The 22849-nt window shown below is 43.6% G+C and overlaps 1 protein-coding gene across 3 annotated transcripts in view; it reads right to left on the reverse strand.

Moving 5' to 3' along the window:
• The window catches only part of KIAA0930 (KIAA0930 ortholog), a 146558-nt gene that overhangs the window by 119815 nt on the left and 3894 nt on the right, over positions 1 to 22849 (reverse strand). The window contains exon 2 of one of the 3 annotated variants that reach the window (XM_019482275.2): positions 2725 to 2805. The exons of the other annotated variants lie outside the window; for them this stretch is intronic. The gene's annotated coding sequence lies outside the window, so the exon portion shown is untranslated. The remainder of the gene's footprint in view (positions 1 to 2724; positions 2806 to 22849) is intronic. 3 annotated transcript variants of the gene reach the window in all.

The raw sequence follows: 22849 nt of genomic DNA on the forward strand, positions 1-22849 counted from the left end.
CCCTCAACAAATACCAGTTTTAAATATCATTAGATACATTAAATTTCATCTGCCAAGACTGAAAATAAGTTCCACAAGCAAATTAAAAGCACTATGGTTGCCACTGGTGTCACTCTAAATTTGAGCTGAACAGAAGGAGAACATTTGAAAACAAGCTGCAATCTGAACACAGGAATGGTGTTTTCAGTCCTACTCTGCCACTGAGCCTCTGTGGCTTTGGCTAAATCTTTTAACATTTCTGCTTCTATTCAGCCCCATCTGTAAGACTGGGATTGCACAGAAGCGGGACACAGAAGCATTGAGGGAATTAGTTATATAGAAGTCTGTGTGTATATTTAGAAGCAGTCTGCATGTATATTTAACAGTATGATGTTCAAGACACTTATATGAGCATGACAGCAGAGACCAATTCATGTAGAATAAATTAGCCATAGGTTTAAAGTTAAAGACTAATTTCTTACTGAACTGCCAATCTAAAAAAAACTCATCTTCTGGGTGCACTGAATAACACAAAACCTTAATTTTCTCCTCTCCCTCTATTTTGAGTCATCTCATTGTTTTTTTTTTTTAATTCACCCAGACCACCATTTCATTATTCCTACCCTTTAAAATTCTGTTTGCACCCAATGGAGTGAAAGTCCATTGGGTGCAAACAGCCTCTGAGAGGGACCCTCTGGCACCGGGTCCCTCTCAGAGGTGATCTAAAAGCTATGTCACCAGTAACTCTGCTGTCATGAATGGTGCAACAGCAGAGCTTCAATGCCACACAAAAGGGTCTAAGTGCACTGCATGGTACAAACAGTGAATTTAAACTAACAACATTTGAAAAACCTTAAGACAGGCGATTGTGTGAATATGATAGATGTATCCAGGGTTAATTTTTTTCATGAAGGAATATGCAAGGCAGCAGACACCCATAAAACATTAATTTGCATAAGGCTACTGCTTCCATAGGGAGCTACAATTAGCTCCAAATGGTCAGATTTGCAACAGCCAAGAAGCATGTGTTCCAAGCACATATATTTTGTAAAACATCCTATGTTGCAAATGAGATGTGGTCTCAGTGGCATGTCCATGGAACTAGGAACAAATGCAGATGCTTCCTCAGCCTGAAGGGGGTTTGTACCCAAAAGCTTGCAAAGATTTATTTTTCCAGCTACTTTAGTTGGTCTAAAAAAATCAAAATTAAATAAATAAATAAATCAGATTTACCCAAAGAATCTTGTCTGCCTATGTTCTTAGGCCAACACAGCTACAACCGATACCTGTGGAAACAGGTATAACTCATGTTCTCCCTCTCCTCCTTGCCCACACTTAATCTGGGGTGAGCTTCAGGACAAAATTCATTCGGGAGGGTGGGTCAGATCCAACTATATATAGCAGGATCAGAGATGGAGACAGGAGTCACAGCAAAATTATCTGATTGGATGAGGCTGAAGGCACTGTGTTTGAAAGACAGGCATGATCTAAAACTATCAATAGATTTATCTCTGAGGAAGCACAATGAAGCCTCAGACCTAGTTAAAGACCAATCTCTAGAGTGGATTCTAAGACTTCATTACAATATATGCTGGGGGTGGGGGAGGGAGACTGTAAATACATGGGAAATATTTGACTTGCATCAGGATTTTATAACTGCAACCTCAAAAAGGTACAGGTTACACAAAACTAAATAATACCATTTGCTTGACGAACATGCAAGAGAAACACTTGGCACTGAATAGCAATCAATGTTAAGTATCTGTCAGCTGTTCCTACATTTTTGTACATACTTGTTTCTGAATTTCAAATGGATGGTGCCAGCCTATTTTTGTTTAAAATGTTAATGTTTTATTGAGTTTCACAAAAAAAGCACATATCCCAGAGAGAAGAGATCAACAGAAGTGTCCATGAATATTCCTAGGAAGAAAGCAGGGTACATTTCTAACAATAGGAGGAAGACAGCAATAGACACAATAGAATGAGTTTTCTTGGGCTGAATCAGTCCTCTCTCAGGGTTAAGTTTTGCTTTTGTAAAGTGCTGAACAGTTCCTCAAATTCAAAGAGATGATGCTGGTGAAGAACCCTTCCCTGTGTAAGAAAGACCCTTAGAGTTTAACCTTCAGGTCTTATGCCACCTAAGTGCACTTATGCAGCTAAGCACAACCCCAATTCAACCCCTTATATCACTAAAAATATCAGTGTGTCAACTTGTGGCAAGGAGTAGAAGGGCTCACCCACTTCTAATTTTTTTTTTTTTTTTTTTTTTTTTTTTTTAGAGGCTAGAGCAGGTGAGAGAGGGCTGACCTTGGACACCTCAGTGAACTTAAGTAGTAGGTGGATGGCATTTAGACCAGAAGATAATGAATGAGAGCATGCTTACTTCCAATATTCTTCACTCAAGATCAACTATAAAAGTTCTCTCAGCCAAATCCGTCCTAGATATTCTGTATCTGTACCTTCAATCAAATTTTTTTTTTTAATTTCCTTGTTCAGCTCTTAGACTTTCTTCATCCCTAGTGTGTGTTTCTTTAGGTAATGTTTTGGCTTCCAGTTATTTAACTTTGGGTACATTCTAGCCTCTTTAAACTTACAATCTTTGACTCTATTTCACTGGTTTGCTCTCACATTAGAAGACCAAGGGTGACATTTGTTCCCCGTTAAGTTAGCATAAAGTTATGCATCCTTTAAATACAATTTAGGTTTTCAAAATAAGACTGAGAAGGACTTATTGAAAGAACTTACTTATGCTGGCCCTATTTACAGGGCTGACTTGTACCCAATCTGAAAGTAAAGCATCCTTTTCTCTTCATGCATCTTGAGTTACTAAAAAAAAATTAGTTACACAATTAAAATTTGATTATTTTAGGTTGAAGGTCTATTTTTATACAATAAAAATGCAGTAACTATCCTCTGCTTAAAAATACTGGAGGTTGGCTGCTGGGATACAATGGACGCACACAAGATTTTATTAAATGTTTTGAAGGAATACTGTAACTGGACAAAGTGCAGAAACAAAAGTTATAAAGTTCTTGGTACCAGGTTTCCTATTCAATTGGGGAAAAGAAAATCCCATACAAAATCATCAATGGGAGGAATTTCTATTCTCTTTTTGTAGTGTTCTGTTCACTCTAGTGAATGCTTTATCCTTTGTGAACAAATACACAAGGTTGACCTGTTGCACGAGAGGGAAATATTGTATATTAAGGTTACATTCTAGCTGTAGATAATGCTTGAACTTATATAAAAACCTTTTAGAACTGATGAATTTGTATTGTAACTAACTACTTTATCTAACTCTTGGTTTTCTTTTCTAGCCCTTTTCCCAATAGGTTTCTACTGAGGAAGAGACTCTGGAACTAGATTTTAATACAAATCAGAAAATTTCCCTGAAGAATTTTTTGGCTCTAAGGTTCTGAGAGGGAACAGACAGAAAACAGGTTTCACTCAGGATTAAATTTTTACCCAAATTCAGGAGTTTCTGTATTTGGGTAGCTCTGTTGCTATACCCCAAATCCTCTCCAATAAACACTTGTGCTCATGCTTCATTTTATGCATTGAGTAATGCATCTGAAGTCAAGAATACTGAATATTCAAGTTGAATGCATCTGGAAGTAGGATGCTTGGATCTCAGTGCCTGTACTCTTACTGTTGCCATTTTTCTTCTTGATTTTCCTGTGAACAGCTTAGGCATTCTCTGAAAGAAGCGTTCTCTTTTCCCCTACCCTCTCTGAATTTTCTGTTCCCGATTGCATTCGTTTCCTTCAGCATGGCAGTACAAACCAAGCAAAGTTCTGATTAAAATGTGATACTGGAAAACAGTAAATTGCAAACATTGACAGAATATATATATTAATTACAACCTTTTCTTGCTCGTCTCCTCGCTCTCCCAGTAACATAGCAGTGACCATCACCATTTTTCCTAGAACTGAGGACTGAATCAGAGAGCTTTGTAGGTAAAACACAAGAATGTCTACAGCTTGTTTTAGAGACCTCTGGGCTAGTAGCTGCAGGCATCCTCTTTGCAATGGGGACATGTAACACACCGAGTGACTAACCAACGGGTTACAACATCAGAGCAGAACATCGGTTCTTGTAGCATAAATGCTTGTTTTCAACAGTGGCTTCCACCTTACCTCTGTACCAAAGCTGCAGCCAACTGGTAAAATTCTCTCCAAACCCCAAAACATGAAAACAAATACAACATGTTGATTTTTCAACTTAAAACTACTAAAACTGAAAATGCTATTGCCTCTCTTGCCTGTATCTAGACTAGCTAAAGCAGCATCCACCAATATCCATCTGAGGAGATGTGGAATTAATCAGAAGGATGAACGGTAATAATTTGGGGGGAGGGGTGTTTATTCATAGAGTGCAATTCTATCTATTAGCATTCAGAAGTAGATAAATAATTAATAAAACTTTGCGTAGCTGCCATGTGTTAATATTGAAAGAGAACAAGCAGTTTGTAAACAGCAAAGTAAGGCTCTCTTTACCAAGCAAGGGCCAATTTGCTTTAAATGTCAAAACCTAGCAACCTCTATGCAGGTGGTGTCTCATTTAAGCTTCTAGATGTTAGTACCATATTTACTCAAACAAAAGATGAGGTTTTTCTCCCCTAATCAGTATGGGGAACAAAGCCCCTCATGACAAGAACAAAACTCCTAGGACACTAACAAGACCAGTCACTGGCAGAGTCATTTGGTTCTCCACAGGCTGGATCCAGATCCCACTGGAGTTGTGTCTCTCCTCCTTCCCCCCACTCCAATGTCAGTGGATCCTGGATTAGGGAGGAAATCTTGACACCCCCCCCCCCCCCCCCCCCCCCCCCCCAGAAATCAATGGCAAACTTCCCACCAACTTCAACTCAATCAGGATTTCACACCTTTTTAAATATTCTCCAATAGCAGAGATGTCAAACTCACCTGACCCCCAAAGGCCAGAAGACTGATGTGGGACTCATCCACAGGCCAGATAATGACACAGGACCAGCCCCACTAGCCAGACTGGGCCCACATGCTGTCCTCACCCCCCAGGAACTGGAGTGCTCACTCTGGCTGTTCTCACACTGCATGTGGCTGTGGTGGTCCTGGATTGGTTGGAGTGGGCACTGGATCTGGCATACAGGAGACCTCTGCAGCCCCCCTGGCTGCATGCCAGAACCAGAGCTTGTTCTAGAAACCATACTGCATGCAGTGCCCATCCCAAATCAGCCAGAATAGGCACTGTGTGCAATGCAGGTCCTGGACCGACTGGAAGAGGAGCCACAGGTGCTGGATCTGGCACCTGGGTGGCAGAGGAGATTGGCTCTACATGGGTGCTGTGTGCAATGTGGGTCCTGAAGAGGATGCCCCATATAGGGCATGTCCCAGGTCCTGCACATGGAACCAGTCCAGTGCAAACCATGTACATCAACTCGAGACACAGGGCCTATGAGCCATATCTTTGACAAACCTGTCCTAGAGTACCATATATCTATACAGTCTCTGACACCAATTTGAATCATGTTTCACTTTATTAGAACTTCAGTGGGAATTAACCATGCATTTACATGCCCTTCTTAAACAAGGATGCCTTCTTAATCACTCTACATGCATCTTCCCTCAGGCAGATCCAGCAGCACAAGGGGTGGCCAACCTGTGCCATGTATACCACAAGTGGCACAGGCAGTCTCTATGTGTGGCATGTGACAGACTGCAGAAGAAGCAGACAGCACAGGGCAGGGAGCAGAAAGCAGAGTAACAGAGCAGCAGGCAAGCAAGGAAGGGGATTGGAGTGATGCTCAGGGCAGGCACAGGGCTTACTTTTTCGCATACCTGCCTAAAAGCGTGGTCCCCACTGCACTAGCAGTTATCCAAGTTTCAAACGTGCAGCTAGCAATTTCTCAGCAGCTTTTCAAATAAGTCTTCCTTCAGTAATTGGGTTTAAATCCAATATGCAGATTTTATTCTCCAAAGTGAAACAATTCTTGTGCCTCTAGACTTCCAGGCTTTTAAAACAAAGCCCTGTCATCTATTTACTACAGTACACACCATGAATGTGTGCAGCATGCCAATTCATCCTTGCTCCATGCCCACTCTAGCATGCTCATCAGAGAATGTTAATCCTATAGATCAGGGGTGCTCAACCTCTGATCTACAGGCCATGTGGCCTGTGGAGCCATGGCATCTGGCCTCCAAGGCTCCCCATGAGTAGGGAAATTTGGTGGCAGGGGAGCAGTGGCAATTAATAGAGCCACCCTCCCCTGCTGCCAAATTCCCAAACACCAAGCCAAACGTGATGGGTCAGGACCGGGTAAACCCCCTTCTCCTGCAGGGAGAAGTTAGGGATGAGCTTCCCACCCCTTCTCTGCCTCGCAGTACCCACCCCAGGTGCTAGTTCAGGACCACCAGGCAAATCCAGCCCGCAGGTGGAGTGGGCACTGCCCATCCAGCCCATCAGGCAAAAAGATGGAGCACCCCAGGCCTTGGATCTATGCAACCTGATAGCCAGCATTTTCATGGTTACCCAGTACTTCTGACAAAGCACCTTCAATAAAGTACATTAGGTCACTGCAAGTAAAAAACAACATATACTATTTCAGAGGTTCTATAATCTTAAAGATCATGAATGTTTTACCTCATCTACACTTCAATTTCTATTCTTCTTCCAATGCATTCTTGCCATTAAGAAAGAATGGTAAAGAACAATCACATCAGTACTTTCCACATAAGCAGACATCTCTTGGACGCACCTGGAATCTCAGACCTAGTTAAAGTGACTGAAAACATCCAAATCCAGACTTCTGTTTTAATTACAAGTAGCAGATGCCTTCTGGTACCACAGGGCTGTTCTAATTTGGAAACTAATAACCAGCATTTTGATTCACTGGATAATATTAATTATGGTCAAGATTTTCAAAGATGATTTAATTTTGTGTACCTTGATTTAGACCCATTTATCAAAAAGAAATGCCCACCTCTTTTTACCAACCAAGCCCCTTGGCAAATGTCACAGAAAATTTTGTATTCTAACACAGCATTTCAACAAATTTAACAATGCTCATGTTTCTCTGAAGACACCTGCTGCCCAATGAGTTTTCAAGTACAATTTTTTTTTTATTAATAGCTTCTAAGATGAGAAAAGTTAGTGTTAAATTACAAGAGAGAGATCAAAAGCTAAGATTTTCAAGGGCTTCAGAGTCTGTCCCAAGAAATGCTGTTGCAGCATTCCTCTCAATTGCAAAATGACTGTGCTTTTTAACAGGTTCCTTCTTTCAACAAGACTCCTGCATGCAAGAGGAAAGAGAAAGAAATGTTTCCTCAAGCAGCTCATAACCTTTCTGAGAACCCATCACAGGAGAAAGAATCAGTTTAAGATTGCCCTGTGGGCACAGCACTGCAACTTGCACAGTTACAGATGCTTGGAGCATGTAACTGTCCCCTTGAAAGCAACAGCGTAACTCTTCTTTGCTGCAGTTGATCTAAACCCACTTGGAGAGGAAGTGTGTTTGGTGCTCGCACAGTAAGACAGACCTTTAAATTTAACAAACAAAAAACCACAATAGCTGTTGGGGGAATTGATTTTTCTGGTTTATTAAAGTAATAGATCAGATGCCTGTGCCACACCAGCTCCACTCGGAAGAGACACAAACTAGTTGCCCTGATAAGCCCCTCTCTTCCCTGAGCTACATTTGTCAAGTCTAAAATGGCGACCATGCTCTGCTGACATTTTCAGAGCATCAGTTGTGAAGCTCCCCATACTACCCGCTTGTTAAATACCGAAGTACAGTACTCTCTTTTCATTAATTTCATAACTATTCTAAAACAGTAATTCAGCTCCCATATGGAAAGGAAAGATTCACTCAGAAAACAAAAATCTGCTTACCTATATGAGACTTACTACAGAATAAACTAATTAGCTCCACAGTAAAAGTATCCATGTCTACATATGCAGAGCTATTAAACCTCACAGCAGGGTAAACTAATAAACCCTGCAGCAGGGTAAATATAAGTACTATCCTGCTTTGGAGTTTTTTACCCTGCAGCATTGCACATGTAGCTGCTGACCTAGCTGGCTCAGGCACAAGGGTGTTTCAATGCAGGGGCTGCCTGCCAGCTAAGCCCACACTGGAACACCCTCATGCCCAGCCAGACCCTCTGCTGCACATTGAGGCACGTCGGAGTATCCCCAGGGAGGCATTGGGGAGGGGTATGTGTCCCCTGGATTTGTATGCAGGGCGAAGGCAGGCTGCCCGCCCCGGGCTTGGGGCCAGGGGATACACCGGCCTCTTCCCAGCAGCAGGACTGGGCCGGGCTGAGGCAGTGCTTGGGGGGCAAGTGGGGGGGGGGGTGTTACGGGGTGAGCAGCAGCCACCTCAAAAAAAAAAAAAAAAAATCACCATAGCCCCCGCTCCCAGTGTCACCACTGCCCACCCCTGGCCCAACCCGCTGCCAGAAACAGGCCAGCACAACCTCGAGCTCCAAGCCTACAGGGGGCAGTCTACCCTTGCCCCGTGCAAAAATCCATGGGGGCACATGTCCCCCATGCCTCCCCCAAGGGTGTGAGCAGCAGCGGGGAGCTACCCTGCTCCCTACCCCCCGCCCCCAATATGCTGCCCGTGGCTGTCCCGCACCCCGCCCCAGCTGGGCAGAGCCTACCTCTCCCCACTCCCTACCTCACTGTGGAGACCTCGACCTGCACTCACCCCTTACTCCCCACAGAGTTATCAGCCAGACACTGATCACCAAGCTGCTGGGCTACATATCGGTTATCAGATTGGTATTGGCTAATATGGCTGGTTAATAAATGGGCCATCAGTATCAGCCAAAAAAGTGTTTAATTGGTGCACCCCTATGCAGGTTTTATAAAACTGAACTAGTTACAACATTAACAACAGACAGACCACTGCCTCTCCAGAATGGTAGTTGCTTAGACTGAGGTTCAAAGGAGATCATGTACACTGTATTAGACAAGTTTGCAACATGAGCTATGAAACAGTCTAGTAAAAAAAAAAAAGACAAAAACACACAAAACAAATAACCCCCCCGACTATGTTGTGAGTGCTTCTTTAAGCTCATTCTGAATTGTGTGTACCTGACTACCTTTTGAAGTATTGCTTGTGTTTGAAGCTAAGCACATAGAATGAATTCACCAGCTTAGAACAGTGACTTACAAAGCACTAAAGTGGTTTGTTTCCAAGCACTTCTGTCTTTCTGAATAGTCACAAACTTGCCAATGGTCATTTTACAGTTGATAACTTCTAGGCATAGCTGTCAATCTAGAAACTGTGGAGTTGTAGCAAGAAACCCTTTTGTCTGCCCCCCCCCCCCCCCAAATGTGAAGCTCTTCTATATGGCAAAAGCCCCTCTTTTAGTATTTGCCCCCTTTTGGGGATGCTCTCTCTTTTCTACCTTCCTCTCTCTCTTTCTTTTATCATATCATTATTATTTTTATATAATGTGTATTTGTCATGAAAATAGAGCTTGTAGATGCTTTTACAAATGTACTTTAAGTTTAAAAGTAAGTTGTACCATGTAATAATGTTAGCAAGAGCCGGAATCTCTGTATGGAGCAGGTCCCTGAAAGAATCATGGTTGACTGTGTAACACAGTAGCTAATCTGGATAAGTATGTTAATGAGCAGAAATTAACACCTACAAAATTGGAGACCAAGGAGAGGAAATAATCAATAAAGAGCCAGGAATTCCCAGAAACTTCATTGTTAAAAAGGTACAGAAGTCCCCATTTGAACTAATCAAAGCTGGAAACAGACCATTGGGGCTGAAATATCCCCTAATCAACCACTTCCAGAGCTCTATTCATCACGGCAGTGAATCAATCAAAATTCATCAACGGACTCCTGAGACTGCATGTACATACAGACGTGACCCCTGGGGCTGAAAGCTGCTATCCAGCAGCTACCAAGACGAACGTCCCTCGAGGTCAATGACCCCTGGATTGGAGAATCACCAAAGAATCACCAAAGCCTGCCAGAGAGGGATAAAAGGCAGCGAAGAATGACTCCCAATAGCACCCTCTTTGACCTGACCAGCACCTAGGCTTTGGCAAGACTCAAAAAAGTTTAAGCCAGTAAGATATTCCTCCTCTACTCTTTCATTTCTGTCTATCAGCTCAGCAGCAACAGTCGCACTCAATGAAGCTTTGTCATTCTTACAGCATTTACAGTGAAGTACTCACCAAGTATTCAACCATAGCTGCTTGGCTTGTATTTATAGTGCATGGGATTCCATTCTGGTTTTTCATCCTTACTCTTAGCTTCCAATATCTGACAAGTTCAGGTTCATTCAGTCTATCACAACTGCCAATAAAATGTTACCGGATTGAAATGGTGCTCCTTGCAAAAGCATTCGACTTTATCCACTGGAAAATGCAGAGGCTGCAGGAGATGTAGGTTTACATAGTTCCACCCACACCATATGCCTCTATTTCTGAAAGACACTGCATGCGATCAGACTTAGAAGAGAGGCAGCAAGAGGAGGCCCTTTCTGCCACAGCCACTTTCTGATCTGGCTCTATAGGAGGCTCATGGGGCAGTTCTACTTGGCTATTATGGCAGTGACAGCACTCCAGTTAAGAACCACTGATTCAGGTAGCTTGGGGGTGAAGGGAAATTGTCTCTTTCTTTTCCCTTTTAATTGCTGTTTTAAAAATACATCTATGTGATCCATGGAAGAAACCTGCTACATAAAGAACCTGGTTAGTGGTGTACACAATCACTGCACCACAGCATGATTTTGATTAAAGTGGGTATGGATAATAAGACACCTAAAATGACACCGGCTGGTACTGACATTGCAGCTTTGAAATTTTAATCGAAAAAGTCTGTAGCTGTATAATTTACAAACACAATCCTACGTTTTACAGATTCTTTTTATAAATAAAACACAGAACCACAGTCTTATTTTAAATCAACAAAGAAAAAAGGCTGTGCCTTTGTTTCAAAGGTGCTCCAATGTAGGCCTTTGCATGGAGAGCAAGACAGGTAAAGCTTTGTTTGGGGAACTGCTTAAAACTGAAGAGCCTAACTTACTACGACAGCGATTCTCATTTGGGGTGACGACAAATTCAGCCGAGTTCTGGTGGATTTCCCTGACTGAGCCACTGATCTAGAACAAGCCCCTGTTAAATCCTATGCTAAAGCACAGCAAGACAGGCCCAAGTTAGACAGGCCTGAACCACTCTCCCAGTTCTGAACTTACAACTTTTAAAACTTGGACCCACACTTATGGGGGGGGGGGGGGGGGGGGGGAGGGGATGCTAACTGGGCTCAGCAGACTAAGAAAAACCAAATAAAGAACACTCTTTTGCAATTTTAGTGCATCTTATGTTGACCAAGTCTTTAACGTACCAGGGCATTATTTCTTCATTAGCACTAACATGAGCTGTCCCTTTTTCAAAAGAATAAAAAACACACTCTTTATGGTAATATTTAAAATTCAACAAATTAATAAGGACTCATGTCAATATCTGAAGTCAACCCTGATATTCATCTTCCAATATCAAGTGAAAACTAAATAGCAATCATTCAAATTAAGAATATTTCACAGGCATCCATACCACAGCTCCTTGTGTTCTAAAACATATTGGCAACTGTATGCATCTTTACTATGGAGTACAGTCCCCATGGAGACTATACATCTTAGTATGCACCCTGGCCACTCAGAGCAGAAAGGATCAATGTCAAATGGGATCCGTGGTCAGTGAATTAAAGATGGAAACCGAGGTATAACTGGGCAAGCTTAAGCAGTCTGGGCAACAGCCACGCATGGGCTGTGGTAGCCTGTCCAGCAGCACAGCTGTAGCTGGTGTCCTTATTAAGCTACTGGATGGATGTAGCCACAAGTCAGTTCCATGTTATGCGAGTCCAACATCAAGCTTTGGTGACACAAAGTTTTGGTACCTTTGTTGTAACACAATGTCATTCTATTCAGACGTCTTTAATTAGAACACAATTTCTTGCTAGAGAAAAATTCTTACCCAGTCCCATGACAAAAGTAAATTTGAACCCTGATTATTTACAACTCGGTTGGGTTTACTCAGGGTTTTAGATATACACCATACTGTGGTGAGCTTGCTCTTTCATAACACTCGCCTTGGACTAAGAAAACATTAATTCAGTCAATAGCTAACCACAAGTGACCCTTACAAAGCAATAAAGTCATCTTCTCAAGACGGATTACTCCACAACCCTCCCTGTGAAACAGAAAACTCTGGATTTTACAGAAAATGGAAACTATTCTCCAAAGGCCTTTAAAACTAGATACATTTGTTGTGTTGAAAAGATACTGTTAGCATAATACAAATGATTCATGTGCTTCATTTCTGCCTGTGTTCACTAAATAAGATGACGAGTAGCAAAAAAAAAAATTCTGGAGTCAAAAGGGAGATCTTTCATGTCTGAAATAAGACCAAGTGCCTACTTCAAAATATTCCTCTTACCCTGGTTATACTGCAGTACCAACAGTTAGGCAAATAACTCAAACAAAATGCTTCAAACAGTATTTCAGAACTGTCATCTCATTCTTTGGTGTTGATGAAAAGGAATTTCCAGTACAGTACTGCCAACTCTCATGATTTTTAGCGAGTTGGCAATACTGCATAGACATTATTGCCAAGACATCTAGTCTGCCAAACATCACAGAACAATTGTGATTGAGGAGCACAGGTTCTTTAGAGAAACAACCTATATGTTTCTAATGACTAATTATGTTCTATAAAACCTTCAGTAGTTCGATGACTTTTATGAATCCAATTTGGGTCAACAGTGAGGGAGAATAAATTTGCTATCATTTGAAAGGTATCAGATTGATTCTTCAGTGTGAGCTAGTGGACTCTCAGACAAAATCCCACTGCACAAAAGCCATAATCATTTTTTTTTAAATCAAGCTGCATGTTGAAAAGACAAGGAAAGCAAACCAGAGGCATGTCTGAGAACAAAGTTGACTTACGTAAGCAACATGAGGTATTCCTGCCATCTGTGTCATACGCGTTCTTTGGATAAATTGAAGATAGTCTCCAGATCTTCCAATCTGCTATTGTCCACCAGGAAATCCCACATTAACACTAGCTAGACTTCGCAAAAGAGGCTTAAATGATTGAATAATACTAATTCAATAAGTCTGGAAAGAGCCATACTAGGACCAAGGACTAGTCAAGGGACTAAAGGAGATAGGTAAGTGAATTCAAACAATTCCAAAAACTGAGGCCACTACGTGGATCCCGCAAGAGACAATCCCAGCTGAATTTTTTAGTTTATTTCACTGGTGGGAATGAGCTGCCCAATTTAACATAACTTCACCATTGAGGACAATTGACCAAGGCATGATCTACACCTTTCTTACACTGATCCCTGTATTTGGACCACCCCACCACTTGGGACATCTTTACAATGCATTTGCATAGCTGCTGATGAATAACAATATCACCCTCTACCATGTACTGTGTTTAGTGACAGTCAGTCACAGCTAAGAAATTAATGGCGCAAACTGGTGTGTGTCTTGACTCTGTATCAAGCACAGTACAGATGCATGTAACACTGTGCCCTCATTTTGTGTGTCCAGTGCAGGTATGTCCTTATCAGGAAAGACAACGCCTTTTATTGCTATAATGACAGTTAAGGAGAGTGGCACACTGACTTTTTGTAAAGCAACCCATTCAACTTCAAGATATTTTAATAAGAGAAGAGTTTCTTGAATTTCTGTTTCCTCAGGTTTAGATAAGACCCTCAAGGGATTCAGATTCCACCCTTCTCAGTTTAAATTTATTTTTGTAAGAGAAGAAGGGAGGGAATATTTTACTTCTCAGTGGTTTAAATCTTGGATAAGAACTAGCCAATTGCCTGTCAAGAATGACCCGGGGGGGGGGAGGAGGAGGGGCCGGGGCAGAGCAGGCAGGAATGGAGCCCCATGTCCCACCCCCACTGTCTAGACCCACTCCCCCTTCCCTCCTGCTGCTTGTGGTCCGGGCCTGTTCCCTACTCCCTGCCACAGCTATGCTGGCCTCATTCCCCCTGTTCCATCCGCTCCATTGCTGTCGCCTCCAGAGAGCGGGGGGGGGGGGGGGGGGAGGGAGGGAGAGGGGTGCGAGGCCAGCACAGCTCCATCCCCCATGTCCCTACCATCATGGCTGTTTGTCAGCCAACCAGAGTGCAAATAAAGCATGACAGAGACAGACAGACAGACAGACAGACAGACAGAGGCTTTTATAATATTAGAATACTTCTGCACCAGGGCTAGGGACAGACATTACACATAACCCAGTTTAAGTGATCAGAAACTGGTTTAAACCTGTAACAGAACAGACATTCAGGACACATAAACCAGTTTCAAAATGGCTGAAACCGGTTTGAGATAAACCTGATTGAATGCAGCATCAGACTTAACTGATTTGGGTCAAACCAATTTATGCAATATCTGTCCCACACTCCTTCCTAGTTTCATAGATGATAGGGTTGGAAGGGACTTCAACAGATGATCTTGTCTGACCCTCTGCCTATGCAGGAAAGAGTGCTGGGGTCAAATGACCCCAGGCAGATGCCTATCCAGCCTTCTTTTAAAGACCCCCAAGGTAGGGGAGAGCACCACCTCCCTTGGAAGCCCAGTCCAAATTATGGCCACCCTTACCGTGAAGAAGTTTTTCCTGATATCTAGCTTAAATCTGCTCTCTGCCAGTTTGTGACCATTGTTCCTTGTTACCCCAAGAGGCACCGTGATGAACAGAGTATCTCTAATCCCTTGCTGCATTCCCTTAATGAATTTGTAGACAGCCACAAGATCACTTCTCAGCCTTCTCTTACAGAGGCTGAAGAGGTCCAGGTCCCTCAGTCTCTCCTTATAAGGCTTGTCCTGTAAGCCCCTAACCATGAGTGGCCCTCCTCTGGACCCTGTCGAGTCTATCAACATCCTTCTTGAAGTACAGTGCCCAAAACTGGACGCAGTCCTCCAACTGTGTCTGACCAACGCCGCATAGAGGGGAAGTATCACCTCTTTGGTTCTATTTGTCATGCATCTGCTGATGCATGATAAAGTGCGGTTAGCTTTGCTGATGATTTCGTCACACTGACAACTCATGTTCATCTTAGAGTCCACTATGACTCTGAGATCCCTTTCCACTTCCGTGCTGCTGAGAGGGTCACTTCCCAACTAGTAGATGTGCTGGATATTTTTGCGCCCTGAGTGCAGCACTCTGCACTTGTCCCTGTTGTATTACATCTTACTGTGTATTGCCCACTTTTCTAACCTGCCCAGGTCTGCCTGCAATTGTTCCCTACCCTCCAGAGTGTGCACTTCACCACACAATTTAGTACCATCCACAAACTTGAACAGAGTACACTTCACACCCACATCCAAGTCACTGATGAAGATATTGAGGAAAACAGGTCCAAGGACCGAACCCTGCAGGACCCCACTACCCACATCCTTCCAGGTCAATACCAACCCATTAACTACCACTCTCTGGGTGCGACCGCTAAGCCAATTTGCCACTCACTGGACTGTGCAATCATTCAAGTCACAACCTCTTAATTTATTTATGAGAATGGGATGAGATACCATATCGAAGACCTTCCTGAAGTCCAAGAAAATGACATCCACCTCTACTCCCACATCTAAGCATTTTCTGACCGCGTCATAAAACAAAACCAGATTGGTCAGGCATGATCTACCTGCTATGAATCCATGCTGGTTGCCCTGCTGCATTATTTTTCCTGCTGGACTCCCACAAATATGATCCTTCGTAATCTTTTCAAAGATCCTTCCAAGGACGGAAGTGAGACTGACTGGCCTATAATTACTCAGATCCTCTTTCCTCCCCTTCTTGAAAATAGGGCCCTTTTCCAGTCCTCCAGGACCTGACCCGAGTACCACAAGCGCTCAGACAGCCATGTCAGTGGTTCTGCTATGACACCGGCCAATTCCTTCAGTACCCTCGGATGCAGCTCATCCGGGCCTGCTCACCTGAACACATCCAGTCCATCCAAGTGACTCTGCACCAAGTCAGTGCTGACAGTTTGCAGGCTGGTGTCCCTTTGATGCCCATCTAAAGACCCATTAGAGACTTGTCTTGACCCTTGTTCAGGAACACTGAGGCAAAAAAAGTCATTGAAGAGCTCAGCCTTGTCCCCCCTCTCTGTCACTAATTGCTCCTCCTTGTTCAGCAAGGGTCCTATGCTGCCCTGCGCCTTCCTTTTACTCCCTACGTACCTAAAAAAAACAAAACTTTTTGTTGTCTTTAATTTGTGTTGCCAGCCTCAGCTCTGAAGTTGCTTTGGCCTTTCTAACTGCCTCCCTGCATGCGTGGGCCAAGTAGGTATACTCCTCCTTGGTACCTTCTGCCTGTTCCCACCTACTATAGGCCTTCTTTTTTGCCCTTAGGCTCCCCTGGATTTCCAAGGAAGTTTTTTGGCTTCTTTCCCCCTTTTCCCTCCTACTGGGATCATCTCCCTCTGTGCCCGAAAGGATCACTTCCTTTAGGAACGACCACCCTTCCTGGACTCCCATCTCACCATACTTAAACCAGAGTCCCCCAGCATCCCAGCATACTCTCCGGGCTGGACTCTCTGCTCCAGGCCCTGCCCCTCTCCTCCCCAGCCAGAGCAGAGACTGACAGAGGTGGGGGTCTGGCCAGAGAGAGGTTTAATTCCCCACTCCCCGTCTCAATGGCAGGGACCCAAGCTGGGTCTGCCGGGCACTTCCCCTCCTTGCTGCTGCAGTGGAGGGCCGCCATGGCCACTGAGGCAGAGGAGACAGGGAGGAGGGTTACTCCCCCCTCCACCCCCACTGCCCCCAGGGGACCACAGCCAGGTCTGGCCACCCCAACTGCTGCCGCTGAGCGGCGAAATAAGTCCCCCCTTGTCCCCACCACCAGATGCCAGAGGGAGGGGGAATAACCCCTGTCCCCTCAAGGGGCCCTGCCAGCCAGCCACCCTGGAGGTGCTTCCTTCAGCCCAGCCCCAGCCCTGAGTGGCACTACTGAACTGGTCAGGGAAGCCGGCTCCCCAGCCAGCCCCCACCTGCCTCAGTGGCCATGGTGGCCCCCAGCTTCAGCAGCAAGGGGGAAAGCACCCAGCAGACCCATCTCAGGTCCCTGCCAGTGGGACAGAGATGGAGGGTTGTGCCTGCATTTTCCTCAGTCCGCAGGGGGGGAGGGGGGGAGGTGTCTGTGCTGCTACAAATCATTTTAACCTAGGCAGGTTAAACTAATCTGCAAAGATTGAATCAATTCAGACTCTGGCTTTTTGAATGCCTGTCCCTAGCCTAACAAGCAAGACTCGGCTCAAACCTATAAAAATGGATTTTAAAATTCTGCTTTAAAAAGGGACACTCAAAACAGTCCTTATATACACACTATACAGTCCTTATATCTGTGTTCCTACCTTTAATGTTAAGAATTTAAGAGAATGGATTTTTCACTGTAGAATGAAATACAATAGAGTCAACTAAAACAATAAAACTAAGTTGATTTCACTTCCATTTCAGTTTATTCACAACCTCTCTATTGAGCTACATCTATCAGATCAGTAGTGTTCCTGACTGCACATTATAACAAGGTCTTCCCTACATAAATGGGCCCATATTCTATGGAATCACTTTATAGTTCAGCAGAGATAAGATGCCGCATTCATCCTGGCTACCCCAGGAAGCTTCAAATTGCACTTTCCTCCATGAAAGAAGTTTGCTACATATCACAGTACCTTCCCTTCAAAATACCAGTGACAGAAGGCAGCATAACTTCCCAATAGGCCTCCACACTGGTTTGTAAAGGTTACTTCTTTATTTCATACCCTCCTGTGTTTTCTCTTCCTGTTTTTTTCCCTCCTTTAATGGTAAAAGGGTCCCATTTATAAGTAAATTAAACTCCTTACATGGTTTGGCTAAAATCATACATTATTATAACAAGATTCAGTAGATATTAATAATTCACCTCAATTATGATCTCTGTTTTTCAGAAGCAGCATATGTGGAAGATTTCAATACTTTTTTTAATGACTGAAAAGTTGGAGGTTTCTGTGTTATTCCCTTGTTAAAACTACGCAGGACAAAAGAAAGACTGACCCACATACTGAATTTCTGCAAGGACCCAATCTTTCATCAACTCAGAAAGCAATTAATAGATTAAATTCTGAGAATATTCATTCTGCACTGAAAAAAATGCTATGAATTTGGGAGATATACTATAGCTGTAAGCCATAACAAAGAGCACATATGATAGCTTGAAGTGTAAAACAGGGCACAGCTTTAATTATGGACTCACAATCAGTACCTCCATATAATATCTATGTGGCTTATATTATGGTAATGGACATTTTACTGATATAAAATAAAACTAAAAGACTGTCATTCATAAGTGTCTAAAAGAGACTTGGGCAAGATTTTTTTTTTAAATGATGTTTAATATGAGGCTTCTAGATTCCTATTTCAGCTCCTTGGACCCTTGCTTGCAAAATGACTGAGCAAGTAGCAGCTTCTGGTGAAGTCAAGCATGAGCAATGGGTATGTGCAGTACTTTTGAAAACCAGGTCACTCAGTTTAAATTCCTCAGGGTGAACAGGAACCTAATTTTAGGCAATTTTTTTTGGTTTGGTGTTTTTAAGTCTTGGCCCTTGTTCATCATCCTTCTTGTTCAATTGGGATTTTTATTTGCAGATGTTCATGTGCTACCTCTTGGTCAATAAGTCCATCCATTTTTTTTTTTTCAAAAGAGGTTCTTCTGCATATCCATCACCTACAAATTTAGACCTAATATTAAAGGGAGGTCACAAAATGAGTAGGTAATAAGTTTAAAACTAACAAAAGAAAGTTGTTTTTCACACAGCATGCAATTAAAATGTGGAACTTGCTGCCACAAGTTGTTGTGAAAGTTGGCAGTTTAGCCAGATTCATAAAGGGATTAGACAAACTCTTGGAGGAAAGGGGCATCAATAGCTCTTAAGCATGGGAGTAAGGGAGACAGCCTCAGAATGAGAACTTCCTAGACCTTAAATACTAGAGGCTGCAAGTGAGAGAGGAACAGTGGAAAAAACCCTGGTCGTATGCAGTTCACAGTCCCTTTTAGCATCCACTCTCTGCCACTGTGGCCACGTTCAGATGAGCACGGGTATGTGGTGCCACAGACCCATCTGCACCGCCACGTGACACACATTCAAGCACTTCCCACACTGCTACCTTGCAATATGGCGAGGGAGAGGGACGGGTTGACCCATGGAGATCCAGGGGTCAAGAAAAACATGCACAGAAAAAAAACACAAACACGTGGGAACAGTGTGCACAGCCCAAAAATGGAGCCTGGCTGGCCAAAGCCACACTCCAGCTGCCAGCCAGGCTCCAAGCTTCAAGAGTGATGCAGCTGCAGCTTCCCTGGTCCCCAGGTTAGGCTGCTAGAGTCAGCAAGTGTCCCCAGCCTGATCTACCCCACCTGGAGTGACCTGCCGCGTGGCATGGACATTCCCTGGGGACACCTACCAGCAGCACAAGGGGTCCTGCTGCTAGTTGTCCCTGGGGAATCAAATGTCTGCGCTTGTCTGGACACAGCCAATGTGACACAGGATACCGGGCAAGATGGACTTATGATCTAAGTAAATGGTAATTCTGATCTCTTTATATGTTCTAGAGCTTCAGGAACACAGGACAATTTTTTTTGGAAAAAAAAGCTTGATTATTATTTTTGATTCTCACAAAAGAAAGTCCCAAACCCAGCTTCTCAAAAAATATGTAAAAACAACAAAAGAAGGATCACATATTTGTCTGTGACCATATATGTCAAGTTCCAGTGCAAAGATAACTTGTATGGCTGAGATATAAATCTCATGAAAACATTGGTTTGTAATGGAAAGCCTGACACGCCAATAACTACAATGGCATGAATAGGTCTCTTGCAATAAATAACCCAAATAGAATTTTAAAAGAAACACCATAAAAAGGTTATTTACCTCGGAGAAGTGCAGCCATGAAGTTTCACCCTGGATTATTGTTCTCCATAACACAGCAGACAGTGTAACAAATAGATCTAATCAGTTTCTTGCAAGCCCCTGAGGTTTATTTACAGGATGGTTTGAAGAAGACATAAAAAGTGTGGTAAAAGGTAGACTGTGCAACATTATATAGAAATGGAAAATTGATTTCTGCGAGCGATTTTGTCTCGGGCTTCATAGGGAATAAGATCTGGCCCTGGCTCAAACATTCCATCTGCCATTTTCAAAATCTACTCCTTCATCTGTAATGAATGCTGAAACCCTAACCTATCTCTGTCCAGGACTACATATGGAATCTAGCAGCTAAGTCTTCAAGTGCCTTTTGATTTACAGAGGCACATGCATAAATCCACACCCCATTTGTACTTTACAGCATGTTTCCTTCTTGCTGCCCTTTCCTTCTTCCACTTATTCTCCTTCCAGGCTACACGAAACAACACTTTACAACTACCTTTTCTTCCTGCTACTAAAATAACCCACTTTTCTCACTTCAAGCTCTTCTCTGTTGTCACCTTAAATTCAAGATTCTGCCTAATATGGGTTCAACGTGATTTAAAATCACCCATTTCAAACACAATTTAAACTATAAAGTAGGAAACCATTAAATGTGATGTAAATAAGCCAATATTTAGATAAACTTTTTATCCTTGTTTTACATTTGCATTTTTCCTCATGTTCATAAAGAAAGCCAGTTCCCATTAGGTCCTTTCCAAGGAAGCACCAGACTTATGTCTATATTGCATTCTCAAGGGAGGGTCTCTCTCAGCTATGCCCACCTGTGCCCAAATCCACCAAAAGAGGTAATGCAGCAGTGGAGCTGCTCAAGGGTGCCTCCCCAAAGAATGGACTTTAATTATGACTCTAGTAGATGGGGCACGCTTGAGAAAGGCCTTTCCAGAGAGAAGACTGCTGTCAAAAGCTAACACAGCAGCTCCACAAACTAGTTCCAGGTGCTTAGTAGGCCTGTGCGAAGCAGCTAGTATTTGCTTTGGACTCAGATTTGACCGAGTCAAGGGACAGCAATTCAATTTGGCGATTCGAATCACTGTCCCAAATCTATTAGGCCAAATCCGATTCTGAACAGAGAATCACTCCCCTCCCTTCCCCTCCCCCCCCCCCCCACTTCCCCCCGCCTGGCAGGAGTAGGTGAGTGTGGGGCTTTTAAAAAAAAGAGCTGGTACTCTGGGGCCAGGTGGGGTAGCCATTGACAGGGCTGGGGGGTCAGGGTATGGGACCTGGCAGGGGTCCCGCCACAGTCCCCTCCCCACTCTTTCAGCCCCTCCCCCTACCTACCGGCAGAGAGTCTGGGTCCAGCTCCCTGCGGCGGTGAGTGGGGACTCCCCAAATCTCCAGAGCTCTCTGAATCAATTCAGAGAGCTTCAAATAGATTGGGACCTTTTATTGATCTCCTGATTTGATACAGATTCAGAGATTTGGCCGCCGAATAGGGCCAAATCTCCTCCAAATCGAATCAGCACCCGAAGCTTTGCACAGCTCTAGTGCTTAGTCAGTGATTTTCCACAATGCAATGACCTGCCTGGCTGCAACACTTCAGCAGCAAACTAGCACTGCTTGAATACGAATTTTAGATTTGAACAGGCTGTACTAAATTTAGACATTAACACGGGTTATCCATTTCTAATGAGGTAGGTTTAAAAAAAACAAAGACACACACATACAAAAATGGGGATTCTGATTTTTATTTAAAACCATCTTGCTCAAGTCAGTTTGCATGCACTAAACAATTTGCCCTATACCAACAATTCTGCCTCCCTACCCCCATCTCCTTTTTTACCTCCTTTTGTTCCCTCCAGTTTGCCCAGACTTCTCGTCAAGTGATTTCCCTTATTCTTTTACCTGCTCCAAGATCTCTCCCTTTATTCACAGCACTAATGCACTTGAGCCACACTGTACCTAAAGCATATTGCCCGCTTTGAGAAAGACACCACAGATCTGCCTTTTTGGGTCTTGATTCAACGAGACTTAACTTGGAGCACATGAACCATACCACAGACTTCATTCATTGCCAACAAAAAATTCCACAGAACTTCAAAGGTTCTGTTACCTTCAGTCAGGTACTTATCTGAAACATGGGAGGCCACTTCCACTTGCCTTCCCACCATAACTTTCTCTCTGGTTTTCCCCTCATGCAAGTCAGAAGTCTATGGCAGAGGTTCAGGAATCTTTTCTCAGTCATGAAAACACATGGGAGAGGGAAAAGCTTCTCTAGCCACCTACTCACATAGACCTGCAGTGTGAGTCAGCTGCAGATCCCACTGTCACTACTTTTAAAATCTTAAGTGCTCTGGGAGTAGCTGTTCTAGACTGTATAGTCATCAATGCTTTCCTATAGCTCTCTGGATTAGCCAAGCACAGAGTTAAAAACAACTGTTAATAGGAATTTAAACTCTTGGAGCCTTTCCCCAACTTTTGACTGTGTTTTTATTACATGGGTATATGGCTGATCAGCCATGATCTATTTCTTTTTAGCATTATTTGGATTTGTTTCTCTCTGGGCACAATAACACACTGCTGTACAGCAATGGCGCCGGCGCCGTGCTTTAGCACCATTGCGACAGCACCATGCTTTAGTACTTCTTTACAGCGACATAGCTGGTAATCATATGTAGACACAAGTGATCACTACATCACCATAGCACATGGCTGCATTGCTGTTGGGTGACGTGTAGATGCAGCCTCTGTTGCAGGTTGCAGTACTAGGGGTTCCACGAGGCACAGACCATAGACTCAAGGGCTATCTGCCACCTGAGAGCCCCTCTGGGGCTCTCCCCTGCCATTTACGCAGCCCAGCACGCCTCCCCCTCCCTCATGGTGTGCTCAGCATAGGCAACCTGGCTGCTCTCATCCCAGCCATACCTGCCACATGCCCCTCTCTCCCCTG

This window comes from Alligator mississippiensis, chromosome 4 (genome assembly GCF_030867095.1).
Source record: "Alligator mississippiensis isolate rAllMis1 chromosome 4, rAllMis1, whole genome shotgun sequence".
In the NCBI taxonomy this organism is placed as follows: domain Eukaryota; kingdom Metazoa; phylum Chordata; order Crocodylia; family Alligatoridae; genus Alligator; species Alligator mississippiensis.